The sequence below is a fragment of the Podarcis vaucheri genome (genome assembly GCF_965113315.1).
Source record: "Podarcis vaucheri genome assembly, chromosome: 1".
Taxonomy (NCBI): Eukaryota; Metazoa; Chordata; class Lepidosauria; order Squamata; family Lacertidae; genus Podarcis; species Podarcis vaucheri.
Genome location: NC_138759.1, coordinates 43162266 through 43186304, shown reverse-complemented (window position 1 = coordinate 43186304; position 24039 = coordinate 43162266). Strand labels below are relative to the sequence as shown.

Here is a 24039-nt window from a genome sequence, read left to right as displayed (position 1 = left end):
CAGATATTTCCCATGTGATTGGGTGCCTTTTTCTAGCATCTCCTCAACTGGGCAACCTGACCAGACTGGTGCTTTCTATGTGAAGTTGCCAAAAAGGTTATTTGGGAAATAAGCTGCAATCAGTGGGGGAAGTGGGATATTTGTTTTGGACTCCATATTTTTGCACTTCCCTCTTTCTTATTTCATTTTTAATGTGTTGTTGAGTTGCTTCTGAGTAAGCTTAAGGTAATGAGTAGCTTGCACTAATCCAAACAGCAGCCTCAGACGGCCATCTTAGCAGGACCACAAGCTCAGCACAAAGACACTATACTCTATCTTTTCTGGTAAAAAAGTGTTATTGTTTTTTGAAAAGTCAGCAACACAAGGAAAAGCAATTGCTTTAATTCAGTGACACATTCTTGTCAATAGTAACACAGACCACATCGCGGAACATGTGTTAGGATCTTTGGTATATTTGGATACCTATGAATTTCTTAAAACACCATAATTTAGTTTCCTTTTAATGGTCCAACATGCTATAACGTGGGACTGATAAAATCATTACAATTATTTACTTCACAATTTTTTTGTGGATTTGCAGCCTGCATTCTCCTCAGAGGGCCTGTGTTATAAATATGTAAAAACAGCAAAACATATTAAGTAGCAAAGCCATTTGTTAAACTAAGTTGCAGGTGTCATTGGAGTTTATTGGGTAAACAGTCTTACAAAAAGCGAATTCACGTAAATGACAAATTAATAATGCCTATTAAACCCTCATAACAGAATGATTAGTCTAAATGACTCTGAACATGCTGTTGTAAGATCTCAGGGTCAAACGAGAAGAAATGGATTCTTCCTGCAATTAGGATTAGTAACAGCAGCAACAGTGGCTCTTAATCTGGTTTGGGCCCGTAGCACAGGTGGGTGGGTGTTTTAACCTTTCCCTCTATGCACCATTTCTCCTGATGAAAATTATTTCCCCTAGCTGCTTTTTGCAGGCAAAAAAAAAAAGGTTCGAGGACAAATAACAGATGTGGGAGGCATGGTTTTCAGTGGGAAAACAGCCCAGGGGAAAGGGTTTATCCTCCTCTGTGACTGCAAAGGGCGGGGGGGGGGGGTAAAAAGAGAATCCTGAGCATAGGATTCAAAAGACATGGTAAATGCTGAGTGTAGTTTGACCCATACGTTCCCTCCCATCCCAGTATGAATTTTGTCTTGGTAAATAGGTTTGAGCCCTGGAGGCAGAAATCCTCTTTCATTGTACAAAACAAACATAGCAGTGAAAGCTTCCTGTACCACCCAGTCCATGCATCTATAATCCTGCCCTGGAGGAAACCACCTATGTGAGTAAGAGGGCAATCCAGTGTCTAGGCAGATAGTGCTTGGCGGATGGTCTGAGAGCACCCACTGCTGCAAAAGGTATTGAAACTAAATGGGTGTGGTCCTTATGAGTGTCTGAGTGGGAGGCCAGTGGAAGCTTCAAGCAAGCCATGCTGAGCTACGGAAGAGCAGAATATGATTACAGTGGTACCTCGGGTTAATAACTTAATTTGGTCTGGAGGTCCGTTCGTAACCTGAAACTATTCTTAACCTGAGGTACTATTTTAGCTAATGGGGCCTCCCGCTGCCACTGCACGATTTCTGTTCTCATCCTGAAGCAAAGATCTTAACCCGAGGTACTATTTCTGGGTTAGTGGAATCTGTAACCTGAAGCATCTATAACCTGAAGCGTCTGTAACCCAAGGTAAAGGTAAAGGTAAAGGTACCCCTGCCCAAACAGGCCAGTCTTGCCAGACTCTGGGGTTTGTGCGCCCATCTCACATTTATTGGCCGGGGGCCAGCGCTGTCCGGAGACACTTCCGGGTCACGTGGCCAGCGTGACAACGCTGCTCTGGCGAGCCAGAGCCGCACACGGAACGCCGTTTACCTTCCCGCTGGTAAGCGGTACCTATTTATCTACTTGCCCCCGGGGGTGCTTTCGAACTGCTAGGTTGGCAGGCGCTGGGACCGAGCAGCGGGAGCGCACCCCGCCGCGGGGATTCGAACCGCCGACCTTTCGATCGGCAAGCCCTAGGCGCTGAGGCTTTAGCCCACAGCGCCACCCGCGTAACCCAAGGTACCACTGTATAATTAATGGCACTCAGAGTATCAGCAATATTCTGGGGGTTAGTGATGGCAGTTAGGGTCTATTAAATAAGGTTATACCAGTCCACCAAAAGTGAATGGAACAGCTCAGTCCCATACATTTATTTATTTAAAATATTTATACCCTAATAGGGGCTAACAAAGATAAAATAGAAAACCACAACAAAACCTTAAAAGCAGAAACAGATGAAAGCACCAGCAGCACTGCAGAAACATTAACGGGGTTAAAAGTGCCACAAAGAAACTACTTTTTAGCTCTACTACATCTTGTAATGCTAGGCTCTACTAGAATTATCAAGTGCTGGGTGGCAATTTTCACAAAAATGTGGCAATTTTCACAAAGCGATGCATAAAGCAGTTACTTGATCACCCCGATAATTTGCCAGTGCGAGAAGGGGGAAACATCTTGCCATGTTGTTCAGCATGGATATGAAGATGCCTTTATTCTAATTTAGCATTAACAGCTATAGTAAGCCAAGGCTGCTTCCTGACAAGAGGATATGGAGGTACTATGCTGAATGGTTTGATTGATGAGGTGGTGTTCAGCCTAACCTGAATAGGTTTGCAATCCCCTAGAGCAAGGGCCACAGATCCCACGTGGACAACTTCCAGGGGGATGCATACAAATGGTGGACGAGGTCAGAGGCAACAGTGTTAGAGCAAAGGATGGGACTCTTACCTTCATCCAAAAGGCTGCAGCAACAAAGTCACAGAGATTTCTACACCCACATCTCTCTCCATGCCCCATCCATGCAAACAAGGGATACTATCACCTCCAGATGAACCTAAAACCCAGGAAGTCTTCTAAGTGGGACCGCTCATAGGAAACATATATTGCTAACTGCTCTGGCTGCTGGACCCCATCCATTTCTGAAGAAAATTCAAAGCACTTATTTAGTTTGGAATGTGAGAACTTGAATGAGTTCATCCTCCCAGCACACAAAGACCATATTCAGAGGACCTTCTATAGATGCTTCTACCCATTAAAATTAAGCGATGGCAACCAGGGAGGGGCCTTATTGAATGTGGCACCCTATCACTGGAATTCTCTCCCCAGAGAAGTTCAGCTGGTGCCTTATCTTATGTTTTTTCACTGTCAGGCAAATACCCTTTTTATTTTCCTCAGTTTCCTAAAAATGCCGTTTGACTGGTCTTCCTAGTGCTTATTTCACAATTTCCCTTGTTTTTGCACCTTGATTTTTGTTTGTTTGTTTGGTAGTTGGCTTTAGAGAGTTAATAATTTATTATGATTATTATTTGTGAGATGCCCTGGGGGAAAAAATATTTCAGCTGAAGGGTAGCATATGTATCTTTTAATGAAATGAAATAATGCACTAAGAAGGGAGCCCAATGTTTGACATAGTCCGATTTGCCATTTAATTCTCATATTACCTCAGGGAACCAATTAATGTGAAGATCCCACCAGAGACTGTCCAATGGATCTACATCTATTCAGCTTGGTCTCTCTGACAAGCCGTTGGCAGCTCTTTGAAAGAATAAATAAGGCAAAGGGGTGGTAAATAGCCCGTTGGCCATTAATTTGTCAAGGAAGCATACTCATGTAATTGGGGTCAAATTTGTTGCTCAGCCAAGCATTCATGAGATTCATTGAAGAGCGTAAGGAGAACTGGGAACAACATCTATTACAAAGTTTAGTTTGGCAGGCAGAGCAGAGTCAAGGTCGTGAATCCCCCTCATGGGATTGCCTGGCCTGCTCCATTAGCTTACAATGACAGCTAGAATGAATGGCGGGGAATTAGGTTACAGCAAGCCAGGAGGAAATCAGTCGGGGGCAACAGTTAGTCCCTGTAGGAGAGCTGTGAGGCAGGAAACAGGAAAGGCTGGGAATCTGTTGATTCTCTGTTTTAAAGTTCCTGCTTTATGAACTCGTAGACTGATACTTTTGTGGTTCTCCTAACAGAAGCCAGGCAAAGAAGCATTTGTTTCAGAGCTTGTAGTTTATATGCTGGTATATTCTAGGTCCCTCATTGACAAGCTTCCTGAGGGGCTCCTCTTCCACTGCTCGCAAAGGGATTAGGAGCTTTCTAATACTTTTAAACGTTGCAGGGTAGCCAACATAGTGCCTTCCAGATATTTTGGACTCTAACAACTCCCATCAACTCTAGCCAGCATGGCCAATAGGAATGATAATAGTCATTATCCACAACAACTGGAGAGCACTATCGTGGCTACTCCTGATATACTGTACTGACACATTGCTGTTTTGTAGAATTGACCTATAAGCAATTCATTTGAAGCATGAAAACATGTGCACTAAATGGAAAGGGGTCAAGATGACACAGATAAAATACAGGAGAAGTTAATCCGGTAATGACTGTGAGCACTGCACTCTGATTAGAGCTGGCCATTAGCAGAGCTTGCTCACTATCTGCCTTTTGCAGATGGCAGGGATGAGCCAGAGGTGAAATACTACTCGGAGCTGCCAAAATACTTGTGTGAAATTGCGCAACTCAACCCACCTGCAGTCTCCTGAAGCGTAGATCAAGGATTATGTTTTCATCTCTCATTTGCAAAATAAATAAACCTGCAAGAAGAAACTATTTATTCAAATGATGGCATGGGAACTAAAACTCAGTGCCAACTCCATTTTCAATCTCTTCCTTCTCTCCCCCACCCCACACTGATCATAGCTGTCAACGTTTCCCATTTTTAAAGGGAAATTCCCTTATTCCGAATAGGATTCCTCGCAAGAAAGGGGAAAAGTTGACAGCTATGACACTGATATAGAATTATAGAGCTGGAAGGGATCGTCTAGTTCAACCCCTGCAATGCAGGAGACTTTTCCCCAACGTGGGGCTCGAACCCACAACCTTGAGATTAAGAGTCTCATGCTCAACCAACTGAGCTATCCCTCGAGATATCCTATCTTGTATCCCATAATACATTATATTTATGGAGAAAAATAACTGTTGCAGTCATGGTGTATTGGTGCTGAAATCAGCATTTTTGCATTCTAAAGCATACCCACTTTGAGCAAGCTGTGTTCTAATATAAAATGGAGCCTCAGGAGAGAGAGCTACAGAAAACTCCTGCATGAGGAATTGGCAAACTACTGCAAGTCAGGGTAGTCACTACCAGAGAAGAGTAACCGCGGGTCTTACACAGAGCATGACATTTTATATTAATGAGTCACTGTGGCACCCTTTGAGCAGCATCCCTAAGCTATATTCTCTCCCATGTCCCCATAACTCAAGTCCCTGGTAAACTGTAGAACCTAGTCACTAGTAAACTGCAGAACCTTTCACACGTTACACTGAATGCAAAAACAATGAACAGTAGTAATAGTAGTAGTTATTCCCTGCCCATCTGGCTAGATTTCCTCAGCCACTCTCAGCGTCTTACCACATATATAAAAACAGAGTAAAACATCAAACATTAAAAACTTCCTGATACAGGACTGCCTTTAGATGTCTTCTAAAAGTTCTGTATCTCCTTGACATCTCAAGGGAGGGCATGCTCACCCTTGTGCTTTATAAATGTTAATGAAAACGACAGTAGTAGCAGCAGCAGCAGCAGTAGCTTTCTCATTGTTGACACATTCATTCTCAGAATATTTATGATTGAATATATACATCTTCAACTCCAGTCCTAAACACAATTAGTAAGCCCCTTTTAACATAGTGGGATTTGCTTCTGAGTAAACCGATGCATGGTCATACCTAACATGTATTTTAGCCTAATATGAATATCTAAAAACCAATAACAACACTAATAACAACAACAACAAAAATTATAATTATTTTATTTGTACCCAACCCATCTGACTAGGTTGCCCCAGCCACACTGATCAGTTTCCAACATATATAAAAACATAATAAAACATTAAACATAGTGTATTTGGGCATGAGAGTACAGTTATTACTGCCTGAAACTGCAATTTGGTTATTCCAAAGGAATTCCAGTACTTTTTCATGTAGTGACTGGTTCTGTGTTGGAAAGTTGATTTAGAACCAAACCCTGCACTATCTTCCTCACTTCATTTTGCACTTCTGCTTCTGCAAAATGAGCTCAGATTGGTTGCTCACATTTTGTATATGAAATAACCTTTGGTATTTAGGCTATGCAGTCCTGGGCCCCTCTTGTTTCTGGGCTGTCAGCATCAGTTGTCAGCAGTTATAGCCATTCCTGACTACTTTCTGTGCTGTTCTTAAAAACTGTTCTTAAAATACGTGTGCCGTCCAATATTTGTTGATATATAGGGTAATAAAGATGGTGAAATGGTGACCAACGGTTTGACCTTGTTGAAAAGGGATATAGATACTGCAAGAACTGGAGTTGACTAATTAAAGTCAGTCTTCTAGCAGCTAAGTCTGGAAAGCCACCACATACTTTATGAAATTATGTGTTCCTTTGAGAATTCACCACATACGCACACAGAATTCGAATCTAAGAATTCCAGTATACTTTGAGCTTTACAAAAAGACCAGGTGATAGACTGATTAGACAACTATGATCTAAATAAAACAAACAAACAAAAAATGGGTTCATTTCCAACTGAAAGAGAAACCAATGGACCCAGTTTTCTTTTCTTCACTAAGAAGAGAGCGGAATTCACTAAGAAGTAAACACTTAGAAACATTTCCTGAAACACAGAGAGAAAATTATGTGGGTTTTTGGGAAATGGTACTTCTCCAGACATCATTGTATATCTTGGAGTGCATCTCTCTCTCTCTGTTGAAGTGTATGCAGTGCTCTCTGCTGGCGAGCACTCAAACATTGTCACTGACAGTTTAAGACCTATGTATGCTCTGACTGAATGACTTGCTAGGTGTTTCACTGAAATTTTCATTATTCTAAAGATCATGTATCTAATTTGGTTTCTTGCTTATGCAAGGCATGAGCTGTGAATTAGGGACTCCGTGAGGGCATTCCATTCAGGAATGTTCAATTTATATTCCATATTTGTGATATTTGATACTCTGATAACCTGTACATTTCATAGTTGTATAGAAGACTACAACCCCAGCCTGACCTATTCTGCATAGCACTAAGTACAATGTTCTCCCCAATCTCCTCCCCCCCAAATCTGTTTTGGGGGCTCCTCCAACCCTCCAGAGCACATTTGTGGATGGCGCAGGGCATACATGGAGGGAGGAGAGGGGGGAATCCTGCACTAGCAATAATCCTTGCACTCACACAGCTATCAACACCTGCTTTTTGCCCTCTTTGTGAGAATCATGAAATGCTCTCTCAAGGCTTCTGAAAGTCCTGTAGGCACTTTTCTAGGGTTGCCATATTTCAAAAAGTAAAAATGAGGAGAGCCCGAAAGTTGTTGAGCTTTCTCAGTTTACTTGCCGAAGATCCAGGACAAACCACTGCCTTCCATCTTTGAAATCCCGGTAATGTCCTGGAAGATCTGGATGTATGGCAGCCCTAACTTTTCTTCATTCCCAGAATAAAAAGCATGAGGCCTGGATAGCTCAGTTGGTTAGAGGATGGTGCTGATAAGGCCAAGGTTACAGGTTCAGTCACCATATGGGACAGCTGCATATTCCTACATTGCAGGAGGTTGATATGATCCTTAGGGTCCCTTCCAATTCTACAATACAGTGGTACCTCGGGTTACATACGCTTCAGGTTACATATGCTTCAGGTTACAGACTCTGCTAACCCAGAAATTATACCTCAGGTTAAGAACTTTGCTTCAGGATGAGAACAAAAATTGTGCTCCGGCGGCGCGGCGGGAGCAGGAGGCCCCATTAGCTTCAGGTTAAGAACAGTTTCAGGTTAAGAACGGACCTCCGGAATGAATTAAGTACTTAACCCGAGGTACCACTGTACTATGATTCTTTGATTCTAGGAACTACTTGAGGGCCATCTAATCCTAGGGTGCCAAAGTGATGCAGCTGCACTCATGAAGTATTTCACACAATGATAATCAGAGTCGTAACAACTGCCAAACCTGCCTCTGCTTAACTGAGGAAGACGGAATCAGAAACTCCTGTTCATGCTCATCTCAGGTCTTTTCTGTATTATTAAGTATCTGAAAAAAGTCAAAGAAATGTGATCCTTCCATCAAAATAGAGCCTCTCAGAGCTAGCTCAAAGACTACATTTCTCAGAAAAAGTACCCTCTGTGCAAGCTGGGCATGTTTTTCTAGGTCAATCAATCCATTTGAATCTGGCGTCAAGAGAATAAGACTGTAGACAAAGAGGGATGAAATGGGGAAAAATACTAATCAAAGTCTGAGATTCCTGAGAGCAGCTGCTTTGCTCCTGACATTCCTTAGCCGCAGTGTGGATTTCAATGTGCCTTTAAAATAGCCAGTTAATTATCATTGTAGATGTGTAGTTAAGGGGAAGGCTTTTGAAAATATGCTGCTATTGTTGTACACGTGGGTCAAGCCAGGGCAGGTTTGGGTTGATCTCTGACTCTTAGGGTTAAATGTTTGCCCTGGTCAGCACAGCAGGGGGCGAAAGACATTGAGAGAGGCAATAGACTTGTGTCTGGTATGAGCTCCATTCCATTTCTCCCCACCCGACCCCTGGCATGCTGAGCCACAGCAAGGAAGAGCATAGTTCGGTCTTTCTTGACATAAAATAATGTGTCAATGAAATCCACTTAATGGACACACAAGACTCGCTCCCCTCATTCTAATAATTGCCAGAGTGCAAATTCTTTTACAAAATGTCTTTGAATAGCTTTTTCTTTTAAAATCACACCTAGTTGAAAAGTGGCATAGAATTTTAAACAATTAATTAGAAATTATCGTAATTATATCTGGTTTTAGAGCATAGCAAATCATTCTTAAGCAGCTTTACCCAGAAGTAAGTCTCACTGAGTTCAGTGGGATTTACTGTTTAGAAAGGGCTTTTAGGATGATATTACTGGTTGGTCAGCTTTCCAGAGAGTTCATTAAGTTGATTAACATGTCTCTCCCCTAGAACAGCTTTGTCCACTCAGCGAAAACAATGGTTTGAACTTGAACCTATTCATGTCATGGTAGCTTTTTATGAAATACCATTGGCAGCCTTAGGCAAAACTGATTTTGTGTTGTAGCATAACAGTAGCATCACTTCTGGCTAGGATGAATGAATCTGACATTTCCCAGTTTTTCAGTTTTTCATTTTTCCAGTCTTAAATTCACTTCTCCACATTTTCACATCAGATTATATTTTTAAAATATAATAAATTCATCATGAAAATGCATCAGCATTTTAATGCAGTTTCTCCAAATACACTGAGGTTTGTATACAATTTTGCCTACTATACACATATTTGCAAAGAAATTTCCCCTGAAACAATGCATCTTTGTATGTTATTTGCACTAACATATGCATTTCCACACACACTTTACCCCAGTATATGCATTTTGTACACATTGCTTGGCTAGAGAGCTGTGGTGTAAAATTCAGAGAAGTGCGAATCTCGAAGGATGGCTGTGTTTTTGGTTACTAGATCATTTCAGAATGTGCAAGTTAGATGAATTCATCTTTAAATGTGAACAGAAACAAATTCCACCCCCATCCCAACCCTGTTCTTTGGAATAGTGTGCAATGCAAGTTCCTATCAAGATAAATGGTAAAGGGTCAGAGTAAAAAGCAGGAGAAATAATGCAAAACTGCAGGAAATGTTAGGACAGAGGTAGATTTCAAGATAAAGAGATGCCAGAAATCAAATCTGCCTGGAAAAATGTTCCTCTAATCTGGAAGACTAAATTCCTCTTCATGAGTAAACACACAATGGGGGGGGGAGGGGACTTGGGATAAGCACACGAGCTCTATCCCATCGCCATTCAACTCACCTTTGATAAGTTGGATGGTGAACCTGTTAAGTGGAGAAGCTCTTCTATTCATGGAGCGTCCCTGTGCATTTCAGAACGCGGGGAAATCAGTGTTCTAGAATGTGCAGAGAGATTCCACAAGTACAGAAGGCTCCCTGCTTCACATGTTTGCCCTCCAATTCATGCATGGTGACCATATAACACTGGTCCTGAAAGATCTTCATTGGCTCCCAGTACGTTTCTGAGCACAATTCAGTGTGTTGGTGCTGACCTTTAAAGCCCTAAATGGCCTCGGTCCTGTATACCTGAAGGAGCGTCTCCACCCCCATCATCCAGCCCAGACACTGAGGTCCAGCCCCGAGGGCCTTCTGGTGGTTCCCTCACTGTGAGGAGTGAGGTTACAGGGAACCAGGCAGAGGGCCTTCTCGGTAGTGGCGCCTGCCCTGTGGAACACCCTCCCAGCGGATGTCAAGGCAATAAGCAACTATTTTACTTTTAAAAGACAACTGAAGGCGGCCCTGTTTAGTTTTTAATGTCTGATGCTGTATTGTTTTTAATATTCTGTTGGAAGCCACCCAGAGTGGCTTGGGAAACCCAGCCAGATGGGCAGGGTATAAATAATACATTATATTATTATTATTATTATTATTATTATTATTATTAAGCAGTGGGGTGGAGCAAGCATCCTTGCCAATGCCTTGAACTTTGATGCTGCTAGTCTTGGACTTGGCTGGACTTTTAGGACAAAGGAGACACTCAGACACATTTATGGGGGATGCCACTGAAATCACCTGTTTATATCACCTGGTCATATTAACTTAGTACATGGGCAGTCACCCCAAGAAGAAAGTCCTCGCTGTAAGGTGCTTAGGGTGCAAAGTGTTAATGGCTTCTTGGCCACAATTGTTGATAAAGATTTTGTTGGATTCAATATAATTTTAAATCTTTAGCGCCTAGATGACTGTCAGAGGCATTTGATCCTACCACAACAGTATTTACCAATATTATTCACCAAATAGTATTTTCGTTTTTAGCAAAATCTCCCCTTACTTTACAAATTGTATGGGACTCGCTTTTGCAAATTTTGTAAAATCGTCAGTTGGAAAGAATCCAGTGGAAAAGGAACACCCAGAATCCTTTATAAAACCAGAAAACTATTGAATGCATTCTGTTTTCAAAGTACTAATTGAAACAAGAACTACAGTATAGTTGCTGGGACTACCAGCAACAGAAAATCCAAAACCAAGCTCTTTTTGAGAAAATGTAAATAGCCGAAACCTTTTGTCCTTGAATTCTTGGCTCAAAAAACATACCAAAATGTATTAAAACACCGTATTTTTCGCCCTATAAAACGCACTTTCCCCCCTCCCAAAATGAAGGGGAAATGTGTGTGCGTCCTATGGGGCGAATGCAGGCTTTCGCTGAAGCCTGGAGAGTGAGGGGGGTCGGTGCGCACCTACCCCTCTCGCTCTCCAGGCTTCAGGAAGCTATCCGCTAGCCGTGGGAGACGCAGCTCTCCCACGGCTAGTGGAGAGCTTGCCTGCACCCAGAAGCTTGGGGCACGCTGAGTTCAGCACGCCCCAAGCTTTGGGCTTCGCGCAGTCCTCCGCTAGCCGTGGGAGAGCTGCGTGAAGTCGCGCAGCTCTCCCACGGCTAGCGGAGAGCAGCCTGTTCTGGGGGCTGGGGTCGGGGGAAGCTCGGGCTTCCCCCGCCCCAGCCCTGGACCTGGGGGGGGGGAATAAAAATTGTTATATTTATTTCCCCCCAAAAAAACTAGGTGCGTCCTATGGGCCGGTGCATCCTATGGGGCGAAAAATACGGTAAAAGAAAGTATGCATTTATGATAAAATGTATTTAAAAGTGCATACATTGATATATTTAAATATCTATTTAGTGATAAAATAAGTATTTACCTGTGGATTAAAAAAACTCAGATTAATGCAGAACTAGAATAGAATGGAATGGACGTATGAATGAACACATGTGAAATAGCTATGGTCCAAATACAGACTGGTCCATCCATCCATCCATCCATCCAGCCAGCCAGCCATAGTTTGCTCACTTAGAACTGATATCTGAAGTTCATGATCTTGCCCTTCAGCACAATGTTGTCTTCTGACCTACTGCTGCTTTCACCAGTCACCAGGCCCTTAACCCTACAATGTACCCAAGCCTTCTTTGGGGGCCCCGAACCTATAAATGAAGGCCCTGGACCACCATCCCCCTAAAGGACAACGCTGGTAGCAGAACTGGTAGCAGTGTCATCAGTTTACCATATGGGTAACTTGTGTAAGTGCCAGCTGCATGCAGATAGGTGTGTGTAAAAAGTCTCCCTTCTTGAATAGAATGTCTGATTTTCCCAACTCTGAACAGCATGGAACACTTGTTGAAAGGAGGGATGAAGACAAGACAGCTCTGTTCCAAGTAAAAAACAACAACCAGTGATCTGTGCAGAGAAACCACTTAATCATTGCATTTTGGAGAATTTCAATGAAGACACTTTTCTCACTTCTGCATGATCCTAAGTAAGTTTTCATCTTAAAAAAGGATTCCAGTAGTCTCAACATTCAAGACTCTTTTGAAGTTTAGTTTGGTATTTTTTAATGAATGTAAAACGAAATGAGGACTTGAGGGGAAGTGAAAGCTTGCAATAGCTTATCTTACCTACGTAAATAAAACAGTCCAGTCATATTTATTTTGAATTTTGGGTGAAGGTTCACATGGAAGTGTTTCACCCAGCTGTTCAACAAAGCTAACTACTTATCATGTGATTTTGTAGAATAAGGGTGTTGGACAGAACCATCGGGCCAAGATGAAAGGCCCAACAGGAACTGTTCTCCTTTATCTAATGGGTTTGCCCAATTAGATAGCTCCAAGGATTAGGCTATGAGGTAGCTGTATTGGTCACTCGGCTGCATCAAAGACTCTTTTATTGTAGTTCACACTACTGACTTTCTCCACACAACAATGTTTCTAGGCACATGATCACAGTGCAGCTATGATCATAGCAGTATTCTACTGTTTAATTCACATTAACTTTTTTACAGCATACAAAACTGTGAAGAAATTAAGTGCTGTGAAATTGAATTCAGTGTTGCATACTTCTAGGTAAGTGGGGTAGGGACTGCAGCCTTATTTGAGAGAAAGTCTATTCCATTTGTTCCTGTATTACCATCAATAGGGATCAGGATGTGAGAAGTTTTTTCACACTATCTCTTTGGGGTTGCCATGTGTTCACTCTTATTTTATTTTATTTTTACAAAGAAATCAGACAATGTCAATGCCATCCTGTTGCATTTGTTCTGAGGGTTGGGCATGGCTCCGTGGAACTAATAGCTGGGCCAGGCAGGCCCATTTAAGTTGGAAAAATGGCCTGCAAGGAAAAAATTGAAGATACCTTATTACAAGCACTACTTTGATCAAATTAGTAGTTCCCTATGGCAGTAAAAAGGGATGCAGGTGGCGTTGTGGGTTAAACCACAGAGCCTAGGAGTTGCCGATCAGAAGGTCAGCAGTTCGAATCCCCGTGACGGGGTGAGCTCCCGTTGCTCGGTCCCTGCTCCTGCCAACCTTCCAGCGGGAAGGTAAACGGCGTTTCCGTGTGCTGCTCTGGTTCACCAGAAGCGGCTTAGTCATGCTGGCCACATGACCTAGAAGCTGTACGCCGGCTCCCTTGGTCAATAAAGCGAGATGAGCGCCGCAACCCCAGAGTCGGTCACGACTGGACCTAATGGTCCTTTACCTTTACCTATGGCAGTAAAAACAAATAAACAGGGAGATCATGAATTGACCATGATCATGAATTGACCAGGGAGATTCATGAATGAAGTGTGAAGATATCAAGTTTGTTGCTGTGGCAGTTCTAATCAGTAGAAATTACTTTGAAAATTTGTCTTTTAATTATAGGGTCTCTGAATAAAGTAAAATCTGGCAATGATGGCTTGTTACTTTTAAAATTATAGGATTAAAACTTTTAACTGACACCTGTCAGTTCATACCTTTTATTTCTTTTGAATCTCTTTATTGGCCATCTGACATGTCATTATTTGCTAACCTGACTGAATTAAGCATTATCTGCAAACTTGGAAACCTCTGCTTTCTATCCCACTGCATAAATTATATTTCCATAAATATTTCAGCGTTGGAATCTAAAACACAGACTCCTGTCATACCCCGCTGCTAAGTTTTTCACTTTGAATACTTTCCATTCATAACCTTTCTACATTTCCTGTCCATTAGGCCAAATTAGTATTCAAGCATATATTTTTCATTTTGTGCCATCCCTTTGGAGACAAGCGATGGAGGCCAACAGTCATGAATAGGGTAGGGATAATTCACATTTCCTTTTGTGCATATGACAAAATGTACTCTGAGAGGACTCTACCTGTGGGCAGCTAAAGACTTGAGAAATACTTCTCCTCTAAAATAAAGTTCATTATGTTCATAACTGTTATGCTTAATAAGACCTTCTCATTACTATATCTAACAACAACAATAATATTTCTGACACTATTTTCTCTCTCTTGTACATCCCTTGAGGAGTACAACCTGCTCCCTTGCCATCAGTGAAACTTTCCTTTCTTCTGCCCTGACCCCAACCTCTTAATTTCAACTTCATAATTTCTAGGAAAACGGATATGGGGCTCAAAGCCGTCTAGAAACACCACCTTCTAATCTGGAAGCCTTTCCCCTGTTCCATATTGTGTGAGTGATCTCTAGTTACCCAGCAGCAAGAGTATTTCACTCTATGTCTGCTTTGGGGACATGTTCTTCTATTTTTACTTCCCTTGTTCAGGGTTGAGTCCTTCCATTGAAAGTAGATGCCAAGGCTAAGTCTAAATGAGTCCAGAATCCCCACTACTCCCACCAGCATGGAGAGGTCTCTTTGGAGCACCTTTACAGGTTCACGACAACTGCTCCACAGACTAATTTCACCTCATGTGATCTCTAACAAACAGTGCTTCAGTTCTACCACAACGTACCAAGTCATAGCCCCTGGCATCTGTTTTCAGTGCTAAAGCTTAGTTCAGGAAAATGTGATTCAACAATAGACTAAAGCAGCCTTCCCCAACTTGGTGCCCTCCTGACATTTTGAAGTACAGCTCCCAGTATCTCTGACCATTAGCCATGCTGACTGGCACTCATGGATATTGTAGTTCAAAATATCTGGGCATCACCGGTATTCCACTTACTGGAATACCAGTAAGCTAAATGGAACTTACTTCTAAATAGATATGAATTGGATTGTGCAATTAAAATTTTCCTGTGCTTAAAAGATAGACACGCACACAACCTTTCATTGATTTCAGATTCTATCTTCAGCCAAGGTTCTTGGCCTTGGTGGTTTTTGACAGCTGGCAGCCCACCTGCTTGACTAGAGAGGAACAGTTGGTGTTTGAACTGCAGACAGCGAAAGGTCAGAGGTCTTAGGTTTTGCATCTAGTTGGAAAGAAGGAGGGAGCAGGGTATTTAAAGGTATGATGTGCGGTAGGGGCAGGTTATACTTTAAAACTGTCTGGATGGCTGCCTCTCTGCCTACCTCTGCCCCCCACCCCCCAGAATCAACTTGTAGAGTTGTAAAATTATTGATATTATAAGACCATTAGTTTCCAGGACTCTTTCTTCAAAAACGACTCTGTTAAAAGCTGTCTTTGGAACTTCCTAATGCTCAGGGAAGTGGAGAAGCATGGAGCAATACGGTTGTGTCTCTATAGATGTCAAAACTCTGGATGCAGCTGTACATTTAGACTATAAAGGTAACTTTCTGTAAGGCTGTGATGAGATTAATTTAATATCCTGTTGCTCCAAATGCTCTCTAAGGGTGCTCTTGGATTAGATTTCTTTAATAAAGGAGCCATTCAAAATAAACAACATGACCTCACCCCAATACAGTCTGAAACTTACCGTAAACGGAAATTCCACAAAACCATAATGAGAAACACACTTCAACAGATGGAAGATTGCGGATGAAGAGTGCGATCTCATTTGGATAAGACTCTGTACCCCAAAGGATTTCCCAGATACTTTACATTGCATTTCTCGTTATGTTCACAACTGATCTGTTTGAAATTAATGGAAAGAAAATCCCACTGCAGGCTGTTAGCTGTGCTTTTATATTTGTTTGCTACATTATGGTAAAAAGAAAAGGAAACACACCCATGAGGTGTAGATTTCTTTTCTACACCTGCAGTGTGCACGCTCTTGTATTTCTCATTCCATTTCCATGTACACTGTGGTGACCTCCTTGAGACAAGAGAAAGATTATAGCTTTTCATAGTTGACGTGGTTGGGACACCATTGCCTCTAGGTCTGATATACTCTCCTCCTATTGTTTCTGCAACACAGAAATCGCACTGCTTTGTAGCATTTAAAAAATGGGCAAAACCTGTATGGCCAGGATGACTGCAAAGTAACTGATAGTATGCATTGTGAGAAACGAACATTTCCAGAGTCCTCTGGAAGAAACCGTAAAGCTTTTGGGACTGAATCTCACCCATGTCACACTTTTGGCCATTGAGATATGATTCGTTTTCTTCATTTGCTGATTTTTCCTACTGGTGAAATGCAGTTTCTGAGGACTGTGAGTATATTCTTTTCAGAAGCGAGATACAGAGCTTAGTATAGTCATGAGAAATCTGTGGCCCTCCAGATGTTGTTTGACTCCAACTCCCATCAGCCAGTATGGGCAATGGCCAAGATAGGGGCAGTTCCACTCCAACAACATTTGGGGGGGGGGGCAAATCCCTGGCCTAATGGGTGGCTAAACTGGCAAATATGCCTTATATGGCCTTCATAATGTGAAACATTTAATATTTTTATTGAGACAGTTCCCAGATGACTAGTGTTAGTAAGAATTTATATCCCATAGTGTTCTTTTTAATAGATACAGTTCAACATAAAGCTTCTATTCTCTCACCATGATGAGACTGTTTAGTTTTAAACAGAAGTTAATCATCAAAAAAAAATTCATTGTATAAACATTTCTCAATATTCCCTTTTAGAGTTTGTTATGGCTCACACTCTGGGATTACTTTTCCTCCCACTTTAAATCTCTTAGCAATCTAAAAAGGAAGTTTCCCTTTCCCCCTCTTAAACTCATTGTCACCATATTTAACATGATGACTCACTGCTGTCCTCTTGGATTCCCTAAGCTCTAATGGTATCAAAATCCTGTCTGTGAGCAAATTTACTTAATGTTGGGCTGACATCATCTCTGTTACATTTTTATGTTCACTGACATTACACAGGACCTGTTTTATTTAGATCATTCATTTCTTATGCACTACACTCATCTCGCCTTTGTTCTCTGCAAAACTTTAATTCTACTTAAAACACTTCTTATCCCTTCGTCTTTGCAAATGCAATTCAGAAGCGGGCTACACATTAAAGTAAGTCTACAGAGTTCGTACAACTAAAAGCAAGGTGGACAGTTACAACCAACTAGGCAGAACTTACAGCAACATTGGCACTGAAGTCCACCAGAAGCCTGTGTGAATCACCATGTCTTCAGCTGGCATCGAAAGGTCAAATGAGTGGGTGCCAGCCATATCTCAAAGCTGGGGTATTATAGTCATGGAGGCTCTTCTCCACATGGTCATATAGCAGACTAAGGATGGCACAGCTATAAGAACCTCCCCATTTTCTCAGGTGTCCAGGCCCCAAGTTGTTTAGGACTTGCCAATATTGGGAGCCAATTGCCTTTCTGATGCATGAACAGTCTCATGATTCTTGTGAGAATCCAGAACACCCCTGAAGTTTGTGAAAACCATGACTGACAGTTCAATTAAAGCGGGAAGGCAGAAACAATGCATCACTTCTCAGCAGGGCCAGCCCTACCATGAGGCAAAGTGAGGTAGCCACCTCAGGTGGAACAGCACAAGATTTTCTGTGTCCGTTGTCTTTATTTATTCCACCTGTGGGGGGGGGAGGGAATAGCCACGCAAAGAAGGCTATCCCACCACAGGGTTGATGCAACTGCCAATCTGGTCCACATCTGTGTATGGAATGAGAGGGCGCCATTTTGTTCTTTGCTTCAGGCAGCAAAATGCCTTGATCTAGTCCTGCTTCCTAGTATCAAAGGTAATCCCTCCAAAATAGGCTGCAGGCAGCAAAATGGGCTCCTTTCTCTTTTCAAGGTCATTCTTCACTCACATCTCCATATGTTATACATACTTTTAAACCCAGAAACTCTGCTCTTGGAGAGAGCACAATTGCCTAACCCCACTTAGGAAATGCTTTCTTCATTGGCAAAACACCATTCCTATGCTTATTATGAGATGGGAACCTCTTTCGGATGATTAAAAAAGAAATAAAGATCTGAAGACACCCAAGTTGTCCAGATCAGATCTGAGGGATGTGGTGGTATAGAACAGCTTAGTAATGCTGTTAAATAAATAATATACTATATGCTGGTCTTTGTGTTCTAACTGAAAAGTCCTGCTATACTGTCTTGACATATCACTTCCTCCCCCGTGAACTTGTTGACTAGAAGCTTTCTACTCTCAATATAACAGAGATATAAATGTTTCTGGGAGATATAAATGAAACAAAATACATGTCCCAGAGACATGCCTCAGAAAGAGTAACTGGGTTGATAACAGATCTGTCTTTATTAAAGTTTTTAAATATGATTTGCTTTTGTCCCTTTCCCTTTTGTCCCTTTTGTCCCTTTCAAAAGTGGAAAGTGAGTGGGGGAAATTGATGACCAAGGACAGTGTAGGTTGGAAGGCAAGGAGAAGAACTGGGCGATGGGTGAAGCTGGTGCCAGAAAGCTGGGAGAAGCCTTTGAAGGATTTTTAGACAGGGAGCTTCAAACATTTTCAACCTGGCTAGCCACTAGACTATGCCCAGGTAAAACTTAAAGTATGATAATAGAGAAGAAAGAATAAGGATATTGAAGTTGCCCATCGACAGAAGCTGGACAGCAGACTGAGCAGGCATCCAGCTCACTGTACTCCCCACCATGCTGATAAGCATTTCAATTTCAGTTCCAGTAATCATTTCTAAATATTCCAGCCACATATATTAAGTAGCATGTGCAAATGTTATGCAAATCTGTGTCCTCTTTTTTTGGTGATGCATTTTCTCTTTGTTTTGGCAATGCATAACTGGCCACCCTAAATGAACCAGTCATAGTGTGCAGTTGGCTATTAGAGTTTGTGTTTATTTGTTTGTTTAAAATCCTGGAAACCTCAAATACTCAGCAGAATTTTTGAGGCCATGCAGTGTCAGCTTTCACTTCTCAGCACTGCTGTTTTTCCGTAAAGGTTCACTGCTGACATTTTTACCTTGAAACAAAAGCGTAACACCTTGGTAAAAGAAGCTGCTGGCATAAAACAAGTAAAATTATCTTGAGCTGCTTTCTTTTACATTCATTTGAAAGAACGGCATAATGTAATTCCAATTCTGTTTTGGGACATTCCTTAAGGTTGGAATGCGTATCTTCTCAGTAAACTGCAAAAATATCAAAAAGTTTTAAAAAACTGAGAACAAGACATTGGTATGAGGGTGCTTTGTGCTGTTTGGACATCTGAGATATGTGGTATGGTCATGTTACTTTAGCCAACCACATAATCAAACAGTGATCCATTGTGATAGACCATAGAGAACAGACTTGAATTTCATTCACAGTTGTCCTTCTGTGGCATATCAAATCCACATGTTTTCTTAAAATGAAAAGTAAATCCTTTCTACTGCAAGACCCAAGTCAAGGCCAGCCCTACCATTAGCTGGGGCAAGGCAGCCACCTCAGGTATCTGATTTTGGGTGTCATAAAAGGGCAGCAAATGCTTAGTTACTTGATTGTTTTGTATTACTGCCCATTACAGGACTTGGTTGTTCTTGAATAATACTGTGGACCGTGATTTGGGAGGGAAGGGAAGGAGATTCCATTTATTCCTCTGCCTCAAGCAGCAAAATGTCTTGTTTCTATCCCTCATAAAAACCCATCAGCATTTTAGTGCATATTTTTCTTAATAAATACATTTTTGTATGCAGTTTTGTCTAACATACACATTTTTGCAAAACAATTTCCCCCAATGTAATACAATTTGTACATTTTGTTCACTATCATATGCATTTTTATGCACATGTTGCTTTGGCACACACATTTTTGTATACATTATTTGGCTGCAGCATTTTTAAAAAACGAAGACATGGAAATTTCAACAGATAACTGTATTTCAATATGCATATTGTTTTGGAAAGTGTGGAACTGGTAGGTTTGTCTTTAAATGCAAAATGAGTCAGATTCCTCCCCCATCCCTAGGTGACACATGGACTGTGCTCTTCAGAAATCTGGTTACTTTCTCATTTGGGATTTTTAAAGATCCTGGAATGAACTTATTTTTAACCAGATCACTTCCCTCCATCCTCTCCTTGCTCACCCCCACACCTTTCCATCTTCCTGCTGTATGATGTTCCCCCTATGGAACCCTCTTCTTTGCTAAGCTCAGCTGTGACTCCTCAATCAAGCATTCTACTTCAAGTGTTCATTATCTGACTCAGAAATGCATCTGTGCTGAGCAGTTTGCTGGTTAAGACATATTGTACAGCTGCACTAGTATCTGGCTTCAAATCCAAACCAAAGGACAACAGATGTTTACTAAAACCTCCTGTCTCAAATTTTGTTACTACCGCATTGTGACCGCAGGCAACTCCCAAATTTCACAGTAAACTATTATGTGCCTTCTCATAACTTGAGAGTTATCATTTCAAAAGACAAGCCCCAACTCTATGTAAACCATTTAGAGCAGTGCTTCTCAAACTAACAAATGTGGTGGACCGGCAATTCCTGCTCCCCATCATCACCACCATGTGCCAGGAACTCATGAAGCATCCCACCAGACCTGGATTGTGGTAGATTTACCAGGGACCTTCAGCCAATGGCTTGCAGACTGGCACTGGTTTGTGGACCACCACTTTGGGTATCACTGATTTAGAGAGTCCCCCCCCCCCCCGAAAAGTGGTATATTTGTCAAACAAACATTTAAAAGTAAAATAAATACAGAAGTTAGATTTTTCTCCTGTTTTACTTTAACAAATGCTCTCTGGAATTCTCGTGACGATCTGTATCTGTGATAATCAAAACACCATCAAGAAATAATTAATGCTATCCTTGGATTGTAGCGCCATTGCAGATTAATATCTGGAGGAAAATGTGATACCTGAGATATATATATATATATTCACATTAAAATAATACATTGCTGAACCAATCTGAACAAACTCAGTATCAGGAACATACAAAATACATTTCTGGATAGACTTTATGTATTGATTAATTGGGGAGGTGAGAGAGAGATACTTCATTTACATGCAGTGCAGGGAAGGAGAGAGACAGAAAAAGGAGCACTCTTGGAAGAAAGATACAAAAGATGGCAGAAAAAGAAACAATAAGGGGTAGCCCCACTCACTCATCCCACACACCGCTGGCCCACAGTGAGTGTGAGGCCCTTGACCAGGGGTCCCCAAACTAAGGCCCGCGGGCTGGATAAGGCCCGAGGGACTCGTTTACCCGGCCCATGGCAACCCCCGCCACCCACTCTTACCAGCGCTGCCCACTTCCGGGTTGGAAGACCACTGGAAATAGCTTGTGAACATGCACAAGCGTTATTTCTGGTGCACATCCGGGTCAGAGGAGGCCCGTGCACATGCGCACAAGCTATTTCCGGTGCTCCTCCAATCTGGAAGTGTGCAGGAAATAGCGTGTGCACATGCGTATGGGCACGCACTCCCCCGCCCTCCAGCCCACCACGCGATCAGCGTTGGAGACAGTGGCCCGAGGCGCAGTAAGTTTGCTGACCCCTGCCCTTGACAGATTACCTGCAAGCAAATGTAGCTCTTTACATAAAAAAAAGGCTGCCCACCTGCCCTTTGGCAATTGCAGCTTTATGTCAAGCAAATTAGGTTTTTTTGTGCAAGTTGAACTTCTGGAGTATTGGAAGACTTTATGGTTTGGAAAGGAGGTGGAGCTTCTAATGAATGGAAGTCAGACTTGACTCTTCCTTCTGCCTTCTCTCACATGGATAAGGCATTATAGGACATGGGGACCGGCCTTCAATTCTGATCTCCAAGAGCAATACAAACCACTCTTCAGCAAATGCAAGAGTGGAAAGTCCAGTTCTCTTGATTCAAGTGGCATAGAAGGGATGTTCTGATGTAGGTAATGAAGCACACTTTTACCAGCATTTATTTGCATCATTAGTCTTCTTAACAGAGACTTTTATGACTGGACACATGCTTTACCAAATAAATTATGTTTTAGGACACATGAAGATGATTTAAGGGGTATACCTAAGCATGCAGTATGTGAATGTGATAACATTTGTAAATATGGACCATACACACAGACTCTTCAGGAAGCCACCACTGGCTTCAGCTTTGTTCAGGATACAGTTGGTAGCAAACCTCCATAAAATGGCCCATTGTTTAAATCTGAACGATATATTCAAATAGCTCTAGAAAACTTTATGGACATGCTTGCAAGGGAGGTTTAATTGCACCTTTCTGGTGATGTGTTGATTCACTTCATTTAATTCACTGTTGAAACGACATAAATCCAGTCATCTGCTCCTGAAATGAAATTAAATTTGGAACTGCATCCTGAGCCCGGATGCAGTTTTGCTTTCTGAGGTAACTGGTTTGTCCCTAGGGATGCTTGGCCATGCTTTCCATTTGCTGTCATCATCCTACACACACTTCCCTTTAAAAAAAGCTAGAACTCCACAGTTGTACATTCCAACTAATTATTTGGTAGTTATGTCTCTTCATTGAGAATTCTACAATGAAAACTGAACAGTTTCTTTCCTCTGTAAATTAAGCCACTGGTTTTTTTTACAAAGGTTCATTCTTTTTGTTCATTTATTGCTAAATTAATACTTGTGTTTAAAGTAAGAAACAGAAAGCTACAGCAGGACATTCCCCAATCTGCAATTCCCTCTTCAAGTAGGTGTCAGGGTGGATTGCAGCCTGACCTGATTATGTACTGCAACTTTCCCAAATCAGGAGTGGCACAGCATCAGAGTCCAACTTATCTTTTTTTGAAAAAGACTGGAATGCTTCTCTTTACTTTATTTCAGTTCCCTTACAACCTCTTATAGGGGAAACCTGAACACAAGGCTGTTCCTGTACAAAGACGAACTTTTGAACTTTTTGTGTTCCAAAAACCATCTTCACTGATATTCATTAATATAAATAGTAACTTCTGACTTGCAAAAGCAGTTTTTCAATAAACTACTTTCACTGCTTTCCATATGTTTTATCTTATGCTGGTCTGTGACCGAAACAAAGTTTGATACTGATACTGATAAAATACTTTCAAAATATAATTCTTTTGACATTAAATAGAATTAGCAGATAAGTCTGCTGATTGCCTTTGTTTCTCGGCCCCTTGTTTACTCTCAATCCATTTTTAGTAAAAACAGCAAGCCTCCTTAAAAAGCAAATTAAGAACCTTGATGTATAGCTGCAGGGTATTTCTTGTTGCAAATCATATTCCAGATTAGGTTAAGAGTTATGAAGGTAAACCTATTTTCTCCCTTTCTTTCATCTCTTCTACGCAAACCTAGGTTAGGCAGATGCTCTGTGTTGCACAATATTTGGGAACTGAACTCTAAACACTGAAGGTAGCTTGCGTCAACATTAAAAGCCTGATAGGTCCCGGCTGTGTATTTGTTCCCCTAATGCGTCGTGAGCAGTTCTGGTTTGTGTTTAAATTCCTTCGTCTGAACTCATGCACCTATGACACTCCACTGGAAAGGATTCAGTTTCATGACTAGCGTATTGTATGGAACGTTCAGCTGTATTCAGCACAGAGAAATGTCCATAAAAGAGGGACAGGCCCCAGCTCCACGGGAGGCAGCTTGTCTGTAGGTCAGGCCCAGTCCCCGCAGGAATGGGGGCCAAAAAATGTTTGCATGTGCCAAACGTCCTGCATTTAATCATCGTACATCTGGTTGCTTTTCCGTGCCTTCTCTCCAGATAGCCAAAGTAACATTTACGAGTGCATATATACAAATTGCACTGCTTATTTTTTGCTCTTTTATTACTGAGGCTCATTCATTCACATCCAATGAGCAGCTGCAAAATGCCACTGATTAGCTGGGCAGTGACACTTCCAAGAGAATTCTTTGTCTTGTTTCAAATAATACAGCTATTATCATTATTATTAC

The 24039-nt window shown here is 41.7% G+C and overlaps 1 long non-coding RNA gene across 1 annotated transcript in view; it reads right to left on the bottom strand.

The window, feature by feature from the left end:
* The window catches only part of LOC309542817, a 33251-nt gene that overhangs the window by 3060 nt on the left and 6152 nt on the right, over positions 1-24039 (bottom strand). The gene's annotated exons all lie outside the window — the stretch shown is intronic.